Here is an 11,086-nt window from a genome sequence, read left to right on the forward strand (position 1 = left end):
AAGGGGTACCCCTTAGTGTTTATTTGGGTGAAATATGTGACCTCTTCAGATCTTGTTCAAACCCACACCGTGTGTCAGGGAGGTCCTGACGAAGACAGTGGTGTGGTAATTGTTGCCCTACCACATCCCAGAGCTGAGATATAAGGACATGTTGTGCTGCATAAAATGTATAACTGTAAATTTCATGATGGGATTCCTACTTCCAGTGAAGCTAGGTAAACACATGAGTAGAAGGGTGCGATCAGAAAAGCCTAGTCAGTCCAATATATCCTACATTGCATCTGTATTTTGCTTTATTGGACGTATAACAAGCTCATAAATTTAATTCCAATATATTCAACACAAATAAACCTATTGAGAGAAAATCCCAGTTAAGTTTGTCCTCATATCTCAGCTTTGGGATGAGATAGGCTGAAAATAATCACACCTTTGTGTAAGTCAGGACCTGCCTAATCAACATCGTGAGTGTTAGTGTTTTTTTGGGTGAAATATGTGACCTCTTCAGATCTTCTTTAAACCCACACCATGTGTCAGAGAGGTCCTGACGAAGACAATGGTGTGGTAATTGTTGCCCTACCACATCCCAAAGCTAAGATATAGGGACATGTTGTGCTGCATAAAATGTATAACTGTAAATTTCATGATGGGATTCCTACTTCCTGTGAAGCTAGGTAAACACATGAGTAGAAGGGTGCGATCAGAAAAGCCTAGTCAGTCCAATATATCCTACATTGCATCTGTATTTTGCTTTATTGGACGTAAAACAAGCTCATAAATTTAATTCCAATATATTCAACACCAATAAACCTATTGAGAGAAAATCCCAGTCAAGTTAGTCCTCATATCTCAGCTTTGGGATGAGATAGGCTAAATATAATCACACCTTTGTGTAAGTCAGGACCTGCCTAATCAACATCGTGAGTTTGGAAGAAATCTGAGATGGTCAAAAATTTAGTCTAAAAAAACACAAAGGGGTACCCCTTAGTGTTTCTTGGGTGAAATATGTGACCTCTTCAGATCTTGTTCAAACCCACACCGTGTGTCAGGGAGGTCCTGACGAAAACAGTGGTGTGGTAATTTTTGTCCTACCACATCCCAAAGCTAAGATATAGGGACATGCTGTGCTGCATAAAATTAATAACTGTAAATTTCATGATGGGAATCCTACTTCCAGTGAAGCTAGGTAAACACATGAGTAGAAGGGTGCGATCAGAAAAGCCTAGTCAGTCCAATATATCCTACATTGCATCTGTATTTTGCTTTATTGGACGTATAACAAGCTCATAAATTTAATTCCAATATATTCAACACCAATAAACCTATTGAGAGAAAATCCCAGTTAAGTTTGTCCTCATATCTCAGCTTTGGGATGAGATAGGCTAAAAATAATCACACCTTTGTGTAAGTCAGGACCTGCCTAATCAACATCGTGAGTTTGGAAGAAATCTGAGACGGTCAAAAATTTAGTCTGAAAAAACACAAAGGGGTACCCCTTAGTGTTTTTTTGAGTGAAATATGTGACCTCCTCAGATCTTCTTCAAACACACACCGTGTGTCAGAGAGGTCCTGACAAAGACAGTGGTGTGGTATTTTTTGTCCTACCACATCCCAAAGCTAAGATATAGGGACATGCTGTGCTGCATAAAATTAATAACTGTAAATTTCATGATGGGATTCCTACTTCCAGTGAAGCTAGGTAAACACATGAGTAGAAGGGTGCGATCAGAAAAGCCTAGTCAGTCCAATATATCCTACATTGCATCTGTAATTTGCTTTATTGGACGTATAACAAGCTCATAAATTTAATTCCAATATATTCAACACCAATAAACCTATTGAGAGAAAATCCCAGTTAAGTTTGTCCTCATATCTCAGCTTTGGGATGAGATAGGCTGAAAATAATCACACCTTTGTGTAAGTCAGGACCTGCCTAATCAACATCGTGAGTGTGGAAGAAATCTGAGATGGTCAAAAATTTAGTCTAAAAAAACACAAAGGGGTACCCCTTAGTGTTTTTTTGGGTGAAATATGTGACCTCTTCAGATCTTCTTCAAACCCACACCGTGTGTCAGAGAGGTCCTGACGAAGACAATGGTGTGGTAATTGTTGCCCTACCACATCCCAAAGCTAATATATAGGGACATGTTGTGCTGCATAAAATGTATAACTGTAAATTTCATGATGGGATTCCTACTTCCAGTGAAGCTAGGTAAACACATGAGTAGAAGGGTGCGATCAGAAAAGCCTAGTCAGTCCAATATATCCTACATTGCATCTGTATTTTGCTTTATTGGACGTAAAACAAGCTCATAAATTTAATTCCAATATATTCAACACAAATAAACCTATTGAGAGAAAATCCCAGTTAAGTTTGTCCTCATATCTCAGCTTTGGGATGAGTTAGGCTGAAAATAATCACACCTTTGTGTAAGTCAGGACCTGCCTAATCAACATCGTGAGTTTGGAAGAAATCTGAGACGGTCAAAAATTTAGTCTAAAAAAACACAAAGGGGTACCCCTTAGTGTTTTTTTGAGTGAAATATGTGACCTCCTCAGATCTTCTTCAAACACACACCGTGTGTCAGAGAGGTCCTGACGAAGACAGTGGTGTGGTAATTTTTGTCCTACCACATCCCAAAGCTAAGATATAGGGACATGCTGTGCTGCATAAAATTAATAACTGTAAATTTCATGATGGGATTCCTACTTCCAATGAAGCTAGGTAAACACATGAGTAGAAGGGTGCGATCAGAAAAGCCTAGTCAGTCCAATATATCCTACATTGCATCTGTATTTTGCTGTATTGGATGTATAAAAAGCTCATAAATTTAATTCCAATATATTCAACACCAATAAACCTATTGAGAGAAAATCCCAGTTAAGTTTGTCCTCATATCTCAGCTTTGGGATGAGATAGGCTAAAAATAATCACACCTTTGTGTAAGTCAGGACCTGCCTAATCAACATCATGAGTTTGGAAGAAATCTGAGACGGTCAAAAATTTAGTCTGAAAAAACACAAAGGGGTACCCCTTAGTGTTTTTTTGGGTGAAATATGTGACCTCTTCAGATCTTCTTCAAACCCACACCGTGTGTCAGGGAGGTCCTGACGAAGACAGTGGTGTGGTAATTGTTGCCCTACCACATCCCAGAGCTGAGATATAGGGACATGTTGTGCTGCATAAAATGTATAACTGTAAATTTCATGATGGGATTCCTACTTCCAGTGAAGCTAGGTAAACACATGAGTAGAAGGGTGCGATCAGAAAAGCCTAGTCAGTCCAATATATCCTACATTGCATCTGTATTTTGCTTTATTGGACGTATAAAAAGCTCACGAATTCAATTCCAATATATTCAACACCAATAAACCTATTGAGAGAAAATCCCAGTTCAGTTTGTCCTCATATCTCAGCTTTGGGATGAGATAGGCTGAAAATAATCACACCTTTGTGTAAGTCAGGACCTGCCTAATGAACATCGTGAGTTTGGAAGAAATCTGAGATGGTCAAAAATTTAGTCTAAAAAAACACAAAGGGGTACCCCTTAGTGTTTTTTTGAGTGAAATATGTGACCTTCTCAGATCTTCTTCAAACACACACCGTGTGTCAGAGAGGTCCTGACGAAGACAGTGGTGTGGTAATTTTTGTCCTACCACATCCCAAAGCTAAGATATAGGGACATGCTGTGCTGCATAAAATTAATAACTGTAAATTTCATGATGGGATTCCTACTTCCAGTGAAGCTAGGTAAACACATGAGTAGAAGGGTGCGATCAGAAAAGCCTAGTCAGTCCAATATATCCTACATTGCATCTGTATTTTGCTGTATTGGATGTATAAAAAGCTCATAAATTTAATTCCAATATATTCAACACCAATAAACCTATTGAGAGAAAATCCCAGTTAAGTTTGTCCTCATATCTCAGCTTTGGGATGAGATAGGCTAAAAATAATCACACCTTTGTGTAAGTCAGGACCTGCCTAATGAACATTGTGAATTTGGAAGAAATCTGAGACGGTCAAAAATTTAGTCTGAAAAAACACAAAGGGGTACCCCTTAGTGTTTTTTGGGTGAAATATGTGACCTCTTCAGATCTTGTTCAAACCCACACCGTGTGTCAGGGAGGTCCTGACGAAGACAGTGGTGTGGTAATTTTTGTCCTACCACATCCCAAAGCTAAGATATAGGGACATGCTGTGCTGCATAAAATTAATAACTGTAAATTTCATGATGGGAATCCTACTTCCAGTGAAGCTAGGTAAACACATGAGTAGAAGGGTGCGATCAGAAAAGCCTAGTCAGTCCAATATATCCTACATTGCATCTGTATTTTGCTTTATTGGACGTATAACAAGCTCATAAATTTAATTCCAATATATTCAACACCAATAAACCTATTGAGAGAAAATCCCAGTTAAGTTTGTCCTCATATCTCAGCTTTGGGATGAGATAGGCTAAAAATAATCACACCTTTGTGTAAGTCAGGACCTGCCTAATCAACATCGTGAGTTTGGAAGAAATCTGAGACGGTCAAAAATTTAGTCTGAAAAAACACAAAGGGGTACCCCTTAGTGTTTATTTGGGTGAAATATGTGACCTCTTCAGATCTTGTTCAAACCCACACCGTGTGTCAGGGAGGTCCTGACGAAGACAGTGGTGTGGTAATTGTTGCCCTACCACATCCCAGAGCTGAGATATAAGGACATGTTGTGCTGCATAAAATGTATAACTGTAAATTTCATGATGGGATTCCTACTTCCAGTGAAGCTAGGTAAACACATGAGTAGAAGGGTGCGATCAGAAAAGCCTAGTCAGTCCAATATATCCTACATTGCATCTGTATTTTGCTTTATTGGACGTATAACAAGCTCATAAATTTAATTCCAATATATTCAACACCAATAAACCTATTGAGAGAAAATCCCAGTTAAGTTTGTCCTCATATCTCAGCTTTGGGATGAGATAGGCTGAAAATATTCACACCTTTGTGTAAGTCAGGACCTGCCTAATCAACATCGTGAGTTTGGAAGAAATCTGAGATGGTCAAAAATTTAGTCTAAAAAAACACAAAGGGGTACCCCTTAGTGTTTTTTTGGGTGAAATATGTGACCTCTTCAGATCTTCTTTAAACCCACACCATGTGTCAGAGAGGTCCTGACGAAGACAATGGTGTGGTAATTGTTGCCCTACCACATCCCAAAGCTAAGATATAGGGACATGTTGTGCTGCATAAAATGTATAACTGTAAATTTCATGATGGGATTCCTACTTCCAGTGAAGCTAGGTAAACACATGAGTAGAAGGGTGCGATCAGAAAAGCCTAGTCAGTCCAATATATCCTACATTGCATCTGTATTTTGCTTTATTGGACGTAAAACAAGCTCATAAATTTAATTCCAATATATTCAACACCAATAAACCTATTGAGAGAAAATCCCAGTCAAGTTAGTCCTCATATCTCAGCTTTGGGATGAGATAGGCTAAAAATAATCACACCTTTGTGTAAGTCAGGACCTGCCTAATCAACATCTTGAGTTTGGAAGAAATCTGAGATGGTCAAAAATTTAGTCTAAAAAAACACAAAGGGGTACCCCTTAGTGTTTTTTGGGTGAAATATGTGACCTCTTCAGATCTTGTTCAAACCCACACCGTGTGTCAGGGAGGTCCTGACGAAGACAGTGGTGTGGTAATTTTTGTCCTACCACATCCCAAAGCTAAGATATAGGGACATGCTGTGCTGCATAAAATTAATAACTGTAAATTTCATGATGGGAATCCTACTTCCAGTGAAGCTAGGTAAACACATGAGTAGAAGGGTGCGATCAGAAAAGCCTAGTCAGTCCAATATATCCTACATTGCATCTGTATTTTGCTTTATTGGACGTATAACAAGCTCATAAATTTAATTCCAATATATTCAACACCAATAAACCTATTGAGAGAAAATCCCAGTTCAGTTTGTCCTCATATCTCAGCTTTGGGATGAGATAGGCTGAAAATAATCACACCTTTGTGTAAGTCAGGACCTGCCTAATGAACATCGTGAGTTTGGAAGAAATCTGAGACGGTCAAAAATTTAGTCTAAAAAAACACAAAGGTGCACCCCTTAGTGTTTTTTTGGGTGAAATATGTGACCTCTTCAGATCTTCTTCAAACCCACACCGTGTGTCAGGGAGGTCCTGACGAAGACAGTGGTGTGGTAATTGTTGCCCTACCACATCCCAGAGCTGAGATATAGGGACATGTTGTGCTGCATAAAATGTATAACTGTAAATTTCATGATGGGATTCCTACTTCCAGTGAAGCTAGGTAAACACATGAGTAGAAGGGTGCGATCAGAAAAGCCTAGTCAGTCCAATACATCCTACATTGCATCTGTATTTTGCTTTATTGGACGTATAAAAAGCTCATAAATTTAATTCCAATATATTCAACACCAACATACCTATTAAGAGAAAATCCCAGTTAAGTTTGTCCTCATATCTCAGCTTTGGGACGAGATAGGCTGAAAATAATCACACCTTTGTGTAAGTCAGGACCTGCCTAATCAACATCGTGAGTTTGGAAGAAATCTGAGATGGTCAAAAATTTAGTCTAAAAAAACACAAAGGGGTACCTCTTAGTGTTTTTTTGGGTGAAATATGTGACCTCCTCAGCTCTTCTTCAAACCCACACCGTGTGTCAGAGAGGTCCTGACGAAAACAGTGGTGTGGTAATTTTTGTCCTACCACATCCCAAAGCTAAGATATAGGGACATGCTTTGCTGCATAAAATTAATAACTGTAAATTTCATGATGGGATTCCTACTTCCTGTGAAGCTAGGTAAACACATGAGTAGAAGGGTGCGATCAGAAAAGCCTAGTCAGTCCAATATATCCTACATTGCATCTGTATTTTGCTTTATTGGACGTATAACAAGCTCATAAATTTAATTCCAATATATTCAACACCAATAAACCTATTGAAAGAAAATCCCAGTTAAGTTAGTCCTCATATCTCAGCTTTAGGATGAGATAGGCTAAAAATAATCACACCTTTGTGTAAGTCGGGACCTGCCTAATCAACATCGTGAGTTTGGAAGAAATCTGAGATGGTCAAAAATTTAGTCTAAAAAAACACAAAGGGGTACCCCTTAGTGTTTTTTGGGTGAAATATGTGACCTCTTCAGATCTTCTTCAAACCCACACCGTGTGTCAGAGAGGTCCTGACGAAGACAGTGGTGTGGTAATTGTTGCCCTACCACATCCCAGAGCTGAGATATAGGGACATGTTGTGCTGCATAAAATGTATAACTGTAAATTTCATGATGGGATTCCTACTTCCAGTGAAGCTAGGTAAACACATGAGTAGAAGGGTGCGATCAGAAAAGCCTAGTCAGTCCAATATATCCTACATTTCATCTGTATTTTGCTTTATTGGACGTATAAAAAGCTCATGAATTTAATTCCAATATATTCAACACCAATAAACCTATTGAGAGAAAATCCCAGTTCAGTGTGTCCTCATATCTCAGCTTTGGGATGAGATAGGCTGAAAATAATCACACCTTTGTGTAAGTCAGGACCTGCCTAATGAACATTGTGAGTTTGGAAGAAATCTGAGACGGTCAAAAATTTAGTCTGAAAAAACACAAAGGGGTACCCCTTAGTGTTTTTTGGGTGAATTATGTGACCTCTTCAGATCTTGTTTAAACCCACACCGTGTGTCAGGGAGGTCCTGACGAAGACAGTGGTGTGGTAATTTTTGTCCTACCACATCCCAAAGCTAAGATATAGGGACATGCTGTGCTGCATAAAATGTATAACTGTAAATTTCATGATGGGATTCCTACTTCCAGTGAAGCTAGGTAAACACATGAGTAGAAGGGTGCGATCAGAAAAGCCTAGTCAGTCCAATATATCCTACATTGCATCTGTATTTTGCTTTATTGGACGTATAAAAAGCTCATGAATTTAATTCCAATATATTCAACACCAATAAACCTATTGAGAGAAAATCCCAGTTCAGTGTGTCCTCATATCTCAGCTTTGGGATGAGATAGGCTGAAAATAATCACACCTTTGTGTAAGTCAGGACCTGCCTAATGAACATTGTGAGTTTGGAAGAAATCTGAGACGGTCAAAAATTTAGTCTGAAAAAACACAAAGGGGTACCCCTTAGTGTTTTTTGGGTGAAATATGTGACCTCTTCAGATCTTGTTCAAACCCACACCGTGTGTCAGGGAGGTCCTGACGAAGACAGTGGTGTGGTAATTTTTGTCCTACCACATCCCAAAGCTAAGATATAGGGACATGCTGTGCTGCATAAAATGTATAACTGTAAATTTCATGATGGGATTCCTACTTCCAGTGAAGCTAGGTAAACACATGAGTAGAAGGGTGCGATCAGAAAAGCCTAGCTAGTCCAATATATCCTACATTGCATCTGTATTTTGCTTTATTGGACGTATAACAAGCTCATAAATTTAATTCCAATATATTCAACACCAATAAACCTATTGAGAGAAAATCCCAGTTAAGTTTGTCCTCATATCTCAGCTTTGGGATGAGATAGGCTGAAAATAATCACACCTTTGTGTAAGTCAGGACCTGCCTAATCAACATCGTGAGTTTGGAAGAAATCTGAGATGGTCAAAAATTTAGTCTAAAAAAACACAAAGGGGTACCCTTTAGTGTTTTATTGGGTGAAATATGTGACCTCTTCAGATCTTCTTCAAACCCACACCGTGTGTCAGAGAGGTCCTGACGAAGGCAATGGTGTGGTAATTGTTGCCCTACCACATCCCAAAGCTAATATATAGGGACATGTTGTGCTGCATAAAATGTATAACTGTAAATTTCATGATGGGATTCCTACTTCCTGTGAAGCTAGGTAAACACATGAGTAGAAGGGTGCGATCAGAAAAGCCTAGTCAGTCCAATATATCCTACATTGCATCTGTATTTTGCTTTATTGGACGTATAACAAGCTCATAAATTTAATTCCAATATATTCAACACCAATAAACCTATTGAGAGAAAATCCCAGTTAAGTTAGTCCTCATATCTCAGCTTTAGGATGAGATAGGCTAAAAATAATCACACCTTTGTGTAAGTCAGGACCTGCCTAATCAACATCGTGAGTTTGGAAGAAATCTGAGATGGTCAAAAATTTAGTCTAAAAAAACACAAAGGGGTACCCCTTAGTGTTTTTTTTGGTGAAATATGTGACCTCTTCAGATCTTCTTCAAACCCACACCGTGTGTCAGGGAGGTCCTGACGAAGACAGTGGTGTGGTAATTGTTGCCCTACCACATCCCAAAGCTAAGATATAGGGACATGCTGTGCTGCATAAAATTAATAACTGTAAATTTCATGATGGGAATCCTACTTCCAGTGAAGCTAGGTAAACACATGAGTAGAAGGGTGCGATCAGAAAAGCCTAGTCAGTCCAATATATCCTACATTGCATCTGTATTTTGCTTTATTGGACGTATAAAAAGCTCATAAATTTAATTCCAATATATTCAACACCAATAAACCTATTAAGAGAAAATCCCAGTTAAGTTTGTCCTCATATCTCAGCTTTGGGACGAGATAGGCTGAAAATAATCACACCTTTGTGTAAGTCAGGACCTGCCTAATCAACATCGTGAGTTTGGAAGAAATCTGAGATGGTCAAAAATTTAGTCTGAAAAAACACAAAGGGGTACCCCTTAGTGTTTTTTGGGTGAAATATGTGACCTCTTCAGATCTTGTTTAAACCCACACCGTGTGTCAGGGAGGTCCTGACGAAGACAGTGGTGTGGTAATTTTTGTCCTTCCACATCCCAAAGCTAAGATATAGGGACATGCTGTGCTGCATAAAATGTATAACTGTAAATTTCATGATGGGATTCCTACTTCCAGTGAAGCTAGGTAAACACATGAGTAGAAGGCTGCGATCAGAAAAGCCTAGTCAGTCCAATATATCCTACATTGCATCTGTATTTTGCTTTATTGGACGTATAAAAAGCTCATGAATTTAATTCCAATATATTCAACACCAATAAACCTATTGAGAGAAAATCCCAGTTCAGTGTGTCCTCATATCTCAGCTTTGGGATGAGATAGGCTGAAAATAATCACACCTTTGTGTAAGTCAGGACCTGCCTAATGAACATTGTGAGTTTGGAAGAAATCTGAGACGGTCAAAAATTTAGTCTGAAAAAACACAAAGGGGTACCCCTTAGTGTTTTTTGGGTGAAATATGTGACCTCTTCAGATCTTGTTCAAACCCACACCGTGTGTCAGGGAGGTCCTGACGAAGACAGTGGTGTGGTAATTTTTGTCCTACCACATCCCAAAGCTAAGATATAGGGACATGCTGTGCTGCATAAAATGTATAACTGTAAATTTCATGATGGGATTCCTACTTCCAGTGAAGCTAGGTAAACACATGAGTAGAAGGGTGCGATCAGAAAAGCCTAGCTAGTCCAATATATCCTACATTGCATCTGTATTTTGCTTTATTGGACGTATAACAAGCTCATAAATTTAATTCCAATATATTCAACACCAATAAACCTATTGAGAGAAAATCCCAGTTAAGTTTGTCCTCATATCTCAGCTTTAGGATGAGATAGGCTAAAAATAATCACACCTTTGTGTAAGTCAGGACCTGCCTAATCAACATCGTGAGTTTGGAAGAAATCTGAGATGGTCAAAAATTTAGTCTAAAAAAACACAAAGGGGTACCCCTTAGTGTTTTTTTTGGTGAAATATGTGACCTCTTCAGATCTTCTTCAAACCCACACCGTGTGTCAGGGAGGTCCTGACGAAGACAGTGGTGTGGTAATTGTTGCCCTACCACATCCCAAAGCTAAGATATAGGGACATGCTGTGCTGCATAAAATTAATAACTGTAAATTTCATGATGGGAATCCTACTTCCAGTGAAGCTAGGTAAACACATGAGTAGAAGGGTGCGATCAGAAAAGCCTAGTCAGTCCAATATATCCTACATTGCATCTGTATTTTGCTTTATTGGACGTATAACAAGCTCATAAATTTAATTCCAATATATTCAACACCAATAAACCTATTGAGAGAAAATCCCAGTTAAGTT

The sequence above is a fragment of the Hoplias malabaricus genome, chromosome Y (assembly GCF_029633855.1).
Source record: "Hoplias malabaricus isolate fHopMal1 chromosome Y, fHopMal1.hap1, whole genome shotgun sequence".
NCBI lineage: Eukaryota > Metazoa > Chordata > Actinopteri > Characiformes > Erythrinidae > Hoplias > Hoplias malabaricus.